A 7,502-nucleotide genomic window follows, 5' to 3' on the forward strand; every position below is an offset into this window, starting at 1 on the left:
GTAAATAGGATCACAAGTCCACATCTTGTACAGCAATTAACCACTAAGAAGAATATATGCAGTGTATTATTTGTTGAAACTGTACTTCCAATTTGATTTGAAACTGTCTCATTGCTATATGTTTATCAATAAAACTGTAGGAAGAAAAAAAAAAAGAAAAAAAAAAGAAAAAATACTGTCAAACTCAAAATTCCATATAGGAAGTAGAACATTTATTTATAATAACTGGTTCTATAAGTCATGAAATAAAATAGGCTAAATACTAATAGAATTAGTAATAACCTTTTTATTTTAAAGAGAAAAAAACAAAACAAATTAATTATACACAAAGTCAAAACAAGATGATAGGAAATTAACAATGGTTACTATCTTACGTACTGTTATCTTCAAAGTAATTGCTCAGATTATCAGATATAGGCATGCAAAATTGATCAAACAATATAGACACTAACTGTTCCTTTAAATGAAAACAGAAATCAGTAGTACAATTCTTAGCTGTCAGTAAGTTTTTAAATACAACTATGTATTATATTGTCCTCCATTCTTTTTAGTTTTTTTTAAAGCTATATACTAACATACAAAATACCAAAGCTAATGAAAAATAGTATCTTTTAATAGTATGGTACAACTGGAAGATAGTATGGCAAGTTAACACAAGTACTGCAGTGATAGCTTGTCATGGTACATTCAAGGGTCTATTAAAAAATCAAATTATTGAGAACCTACTTACAAAGATGTGGATTAACATAAAAATTTCTATTACTTGGCATCAAATTTCCTATAATGCTACATTTTAAAAAGTGAACATACTTTTATAACTCAGAAGATAATGAAAATTAATTTTGCATGTTTCACTGTACTAAACTGCTATCCTCAGTTTTAACATACATGTAACACAGAAAGCCTCTCAAACTAAGAAATGAAAATTTATCTGAAACTGCAAAAGCTTATAGTTTCCCTTTTTAAAATCACAAAGATTTCCCCAAAAACGTTTAGACTGTGCCCCATTTTATAACACAGTATGATCTACTTCATCATAGCAGAAGTCACGAGAGTACAAGAGTAGTATGCTTACATGTTGATAAGAAGAAACCAATGAAGAAGAATCAATTGAAAAAATGAGTTTGGAGAGTCAACATGGTAAAATAATACACAGAAAACATGGAAGAGGAAGAACAGCATGCAGCATGAATATAGGTGAACAGATTAAATTTGGGCAGAGAAGAACTCTTCTCTTCTATATGGATCATTTTGAAAATAAGGAAGAATGAACAAAAAAAGAAGGAAGAAGGGAAGAAAAACATAAAGAGCAGGAAGAAATCAGAAAGTAATATGGGCATGATGGGTTTTACCTGTTTTGAACTAAACTGTATCCCTCCAAATTTCCTGCAGCCCTAACACCCAATGTTACTGTATCTGCAAATTAGGCCTTTAAAGAGGAATTAGGTTAAATGAGGTTATAAGGGTGAGATTCTAATCTATTATGGTTTGTGTCCTCATAAGAAAAAGATGCACCAGGAATGTACATGGCAAAAACAAAGGCCATATGAAGGCATAGTGAGAAGGAGTCATTACAAGACAAGGCAAGAGGCTGCCTCAGGAGAAACCAGACCTGCTAACACCTGGACTTTGCAAGCCCATCCTCTGGAACTATAAGCAGATAGATTTCTGTCAAGTCACACAGTCTATGACATTCTATTATAGCCTATGGGAGGGAGGATTGCTGTGAGTTGAGGCCAGCCTAGACTACACAGGGAGTTCAAGGCCAACCTGAACTGCACAGTGAAACCCTGTCTCAAAAGAACAAAATAAATAAATAAATGGAAAGAAAGAAAGAAAAGAAATGGGGCAGAGCCTATGCTATAGCAAAAGGAAATGAAACTGACAGGCTGGAAAACAGAAGGAAAAATAAATGTCTTGAGAATGAAAACCAGTTGGATTTTAACCAGAGAAAGTGGCTTCAATGGACATGAGAAGGATAGAAGATTGAAATTAAAACCAAAATCTCCTGAAAGGATTGTTAATCAACAGTTACTTCTTACACATAACACAGTGGGAAACAGAGCTATAAAAGAACACCAGACTGAATAGTCTTGGCTTTGGTCACAGTGTATCTGTAGACAAGTTACTTGAAATGTCTGGGCTCATTGATACTGAAGGTTTAATGACAAACTACCTGCTCTCCCTCCATTTTAAATGTTATTTGAAAAAAATTAAATGAAGTTTTATTTCTTATGTTATATGTTTTATATGTGGCCCCAAAAATTCCTTATTAGAAAAGGAGAAAAAATAAAAGGGTGAGTCACAGGTGATCTGGTCCCCTGGCTCCTCTCTGGTCTCATCTACTGCTCTTGCTATCAGACCCAGCTCTACTTAAACCTGCTTGCTGTTCTTTAAACCACACATCCTCTTATTTCCTCTGACTCAAACCTTCTTTCTCCAATATTAACATGGTTCACTGATTTTTCTTTCTTATAGCTCTACTAAGAAACACTTCCTCTGATAGGCTTTTCTTGACCATTCTCTACATATCACAAACAATTGTCATTCTGTAGCCCTCTTCTCCTGCTTCATTTCTCTTCATAGCATTTATCAGTCCCTGATGTTATAGGCTTTTTGTGTGTATTTTAAAAAAATCTTCCTCTACTATTATATAAGCACCTAAAGGGTAGAGCTCTGTTTCATTTGCTGCTATATTTCAGTACTTAAAACAATGTCAAAGCAGGCATTCAGTAAACATGGGATAGGTGGCAAGTGTATTTCAGTGGCAGAGCATTTGCCCTGCGTGCACAACACCCTGAATTCAACCCCTAGCAATCAATCAATCAATTGAAGAAGAATATACCAAGAATTCAATCTTTCTAAAGGATTTACACCTGTGCAATTTACACCCCTGCAATCTATAAATCTTGTAAAGAGACATATATGGAAAAACTGGTAGAAATACATTAAAATATATGCTGGTCTTTTTAAATGAAAAACTTGCTTGTGAATTCTTAACTACCAAAAGAAAAACAAATGTATGAGACACTGGCAATCACGTGAATTCACCCTGAGAAAACAGGTACCTACAAATAAACATGGAAAACTTCAAAATAAAACTTCAAAATAACTAAGCACAGTGAATAAGACTTTCTGGCTAAGATTTGCTATTTTTGGCAAACATCCATATTAAACTCAGCTTCCCCAATTCAGGAAATAAATGGAATCGTGAATTTGGCAATTCACTGGAGAAAAAGACTGTGTTACAATCTGGGTTCATATTAGAGTGAGCTCATTCTTCTCAACTTAGATCTGACTTGGAGGAAAATTTTTAACAGATTCTGCTGGACAAGTGCCATACTCTAGTCTGAAAAGTTCAAAATTAGCATTTTAACCTAATGGTTTTCTACTTTGTTTCCCTAAAATTAAATGGAACTAAAAATAAAATATAATAAATTCTGAATACAAAATTTAAAAAAACATTTTATCAAAAATATAGCTTTTTTTCTTCTTTTTTTAAAAAATTTAATTCATGCAGTCCCTCATCCAGGGTCAAGTAGATAGTAGGACTAGAGCTCTTAAGTGATAAGAGACAAAAAATGCTATTGTTTCTCTCCTTCAATGTTTATCCAATTAAGTGGCATATACTACAGAAATGTCCTCTCCATATCAATCTTCTTAGTAATTAAAAAATGAAAATGAAAATTATATATTCCCAATCTATTAGATCAGTTAGATTGACAAAGAAACCCAGAGATTAAGACAGAGAATCCAAAATAGAAAACAATGTGGATATGAAGTATATTACCTGAGCAACATTAAGAACGTAACATGTGAGAACAAGCATAGTGGCGCATGCCTGTAATCCCAGCACAGGGGAGGCTGAAAACAGGAGGATCACTACGAGTCCGAGCTGTGTAGTGAGACCCTGTACCAAATACATTAAAAAAAAAAAAAAAAAGATTAAAAAGAATGTAACATGGATGGGAGTTGGTGAATAATGAAATTCTGAATGAGAGCACTCTGGGGGTGCTCAGGGAGGAAGAAAAGTAACATCAATTGCTGAAGGATGGCAAACTATACAAAGGAAGAATAATCTCCATATTTCTAACTTGGCAACTGGTTTGAATGGTACTGCTATGATTAATCAAGGTAGAAAATATACAAAGGTAAAAAATTTAGAGATACTGAATTTGAAGCATCTCAACAGACAGAAAACATAATTATCCAAATGTATAATCAGAAATGAACCAAGAACTCCAGATAGAGATAAGAGGCCAGAAAGAAGTCAGAAAATAGCTATCCTAGAAATCAAAATCGGTAAGAATGCTGAATAGGAGTAAAACTGTCAACATTTTCAGTACTGTGGAGGAGAAAGAAGAGCCAAAGTCTACTCAGGAGTAAATGGGAGAGAAATTAAAATGACAGGCACGGGGCCAGGGAGATAGTTCAGTAGAATAAGTGCTTGCCTGGCAAGCAGAAGGGCCTGAGTTCAATCCCCAGTTCTGCCTAAATAAATAAATAAAATGACAGGTAGAGCCTATAAGGTTCCAGAAGAGACAGGAGATAGAGAAATGATGGGTAGAGGACAGAAGACATGAGAAATAAGCTTTCAAGTTCAGGTTTACAATAAGTCATTTAAACAATATTTTTTAACGATGAGCACACTGTTTGTATTTCTAGATTATTTTAAAGTTTTGTTATATTAATTTTGATACATTTAAACATCATTTACAGCAATCATTATTAGCATTGCATCTGTATAGCACTTACTAAACAATAAGTAACAATGTAGTATTTTTACAAGTTATTTCTTTTAATCATGCAACAGACCCTATGGAGATTTATTTCTCCATTTTATATTTCATGAAAAACTGAGAACAAGGCAGCTTAAATAACTGGCTGTTGAATGCTCAAGAAATGGAAGACAGAACCCAGATAGTCTACCTCCAAAGTTCATGTTCTAACCACCAAGCATTTTGGCCTTCACATGGGTTTACTAAGTAACCTATTTTGGAATAGTTGTAAAAGAAAATTGGACCTTGCTAATTAGAACCTTGCAAGACTACATTTAATATAATAAGAAAACCTAGAGAGTTAGCAGTAAGATTTTGAACATCAGTGAACACAACTTTCTTATCTGTATAAATGCCTACATGTAGCAATGATTCTTACTACCATGTATCAGGTTTTTCTTGTAGAGCTTATTACCATGCAAACTGCAGAACTCCCCTCCAAAGACTATCAGATTCAACAGGTGTGAGACAAAGCCAAAAACTTACATTTCTAATACTTTCCCAAATCCTGTGATGCTGCTGATCCAAAGAACACAGAACTACCTTAGTAATTCCATAAGGACTGAGATTCCTGGCATACAATAAGCAGTCAGTAAGCAGTACCTATAGTAGCAGTAGTAGTAATTAATAATAATAATAATAATGATGATGGTGATGATGACTATTATCATCTTCACTATCTACTCTATTTCTCAGACTTCACATCAACTTCTTTTCAAAGATAATACAAACCTGGCATGGGAATATAATTTGCATGGGAATTCCAAATGCCTATGAAGCCTTTCTTCCATATTGCACAAAAATAGCTTTTCAAAATGTAAATGTTTGTATTAGTCCCTACTTTAAACCACAATTTCTCCATTACTTATAAAATAAAGTACAAACTTTCTCAACATAGCTTACAGACCATTTGCCCATTTTCTAATTACTCACCTTTCTAAATATTTTTAGAACATCATTTGCTTAAAGATGCATTCCCTATATAATCCCCCATTTCTGGTCAAGTCACACATGTCCTGATTCCAAATCAATAAGAAATAGAAAAAAAAGGATAATATTAATCAATATTTGTAGAAAATTATCAAATGCTTTACATAAATTATCTCATTTAATCCTAACAGATCTCGTACGACTATAATTATTGTCACTTTACAAAAAAAAAAAAAAATAACAGTTCCCCAAAGAATTTATTTAATTCTAGTAATTTTGCAGTATAAAGACTTAGTTTCCTTATACACATAACGAGATATGGAAGGTTGACTTTGTCTAAGATGATACAGCTAGAAAGGAAAAGAAATAGTTTTACCATTGCAAATCCATTACAATTAATTACTGGACTGTTTAGCACTTAAGTGTTGTTTAGATGCTAGATTTTTATAAACACTAATTTTTTAAAATCTTATGAATTTTTACATTTGCCAAACCAATATTTACTGAGTGACTATTTATTATATGCCAGACATTGTGCTAATCACTAAGGACTACCATATTAATGAAAAAGAAGATTTAATGCTTGCATTTTTTTATTTAATGAAAAAATAAACATTTCATAGCAATAATAATAAGAGAATAAAACAAACTAGATAGACAAGCATTTCTTAAATGGAAAATATTTCAGTAAGTGTTTAAAAACACAGTACAAAGTAAACTGAAATTATAAGATCTAACATGCTTATGGTAATTGTACTTGGTCTTCAGCATTTTAATACACAGATATTAGAAAGTCAAGTAACTTTACTTCATAAGGGCAGTGTGATAGGATGGAGTGTGAACTTGGTTGGCTTTGAGATCCAGCAAGGTAATGGGTGGAGCACACTTCTGGTATGCCTGTGTGGGTCATGGAGGTGTAGTCTTAGATTCTATGTCTAGTCTCTTGTCCCTTACCCTTGACACCTTCCGCCTATCTACTTCCTTTTCACCATGAGCTGAACAGGTGAGGTGTCTACCATACCCTTTCACCATGATGCTTCTACCTTAGAGCCAGCCAACCATGGATGAATCTCCTGAAACCATGAGCCAAATGAAACCTCTCCCCTTTATATTAAGGGTGTTAGACACTGTCCCAGCAACAGGAAAGTTGACTAATGCAGACACTTTCAAATTAAAGTATTTCATTAAAAGATCAAAGACATATAGTTAAAATTTGAAATATTATTTTAAATGATATATAAATTCTTCAGTTCTTTTTACCTTGATAAATGTGTTTAGCATCTCTTTGAAACAAAATGCAATAAATAAAAACTATCCAAATTAATACACAGAATTTGAAAATGTCCTTGCAACACTGGTCATAATAAAGTAAAATAATATACCAAGTTCCCAAAAGTACCTTCATTTTTCAACAATATTAACTTTTTTGATTAAAAAAGAAACCTCATGACTTAATATACATTTGTAAGATTTTAAAATTTTTCATAGTAAATTTTCAAGGAAAAACCAGGATTTTATTTACAGGAAGAAAAAAAAGTCCTAAATGTCCAAATACTGATCTAACTGTAAGACATAAAAGGTAAAATCAAGTATGAACCAGGTCTGGATCCTCATATCTTCAGTTTCTATTTATCAAACAGAAAATCTTTCCAACTTTCTCCTTTCCTGTATAAGACCAAAACTATGCAATATTCTGTTTGTATTACAATTACACTAATTCAATGCAGGTCACTTACTTTTTACTGAGTCCAGATGACATTCAGTAAACTAAACATGGGCCAATTAGCTTAAAAA

The 7,502-nt window shown here is 32.9% G+C and overlaps 1 protein-coding gene across 3 annotated transcripts in view; it reads right to left on the bottom strand.

Annotated features, from left to right (window-relative positions):
* Positions 1-7,502, bottom strand: part of Stk3 (serine/threonine kinase 3) — a 369,078-nt gene that overhangs the window by 180,471 nt on the left and 181,105 nt on the right. The gene's annotated exons all lie outside the window — the stretch shown is intronic.

The sequence above is a fragment of the Octodon degus genome, unplaced genomic scaffold (assembly GCF_000260255.1).
Source record: "Octodon degus isolate 3935 unplaced genomic scaffold, OctDeg1.0 scaffold00118, whole genome shotgun sequence".
Lineage (NCBI taxonomy): Eukaryota > Metazoa > Chordata > Mammalia > Rodentia > Octodontidae > Octodon > Octodon degus.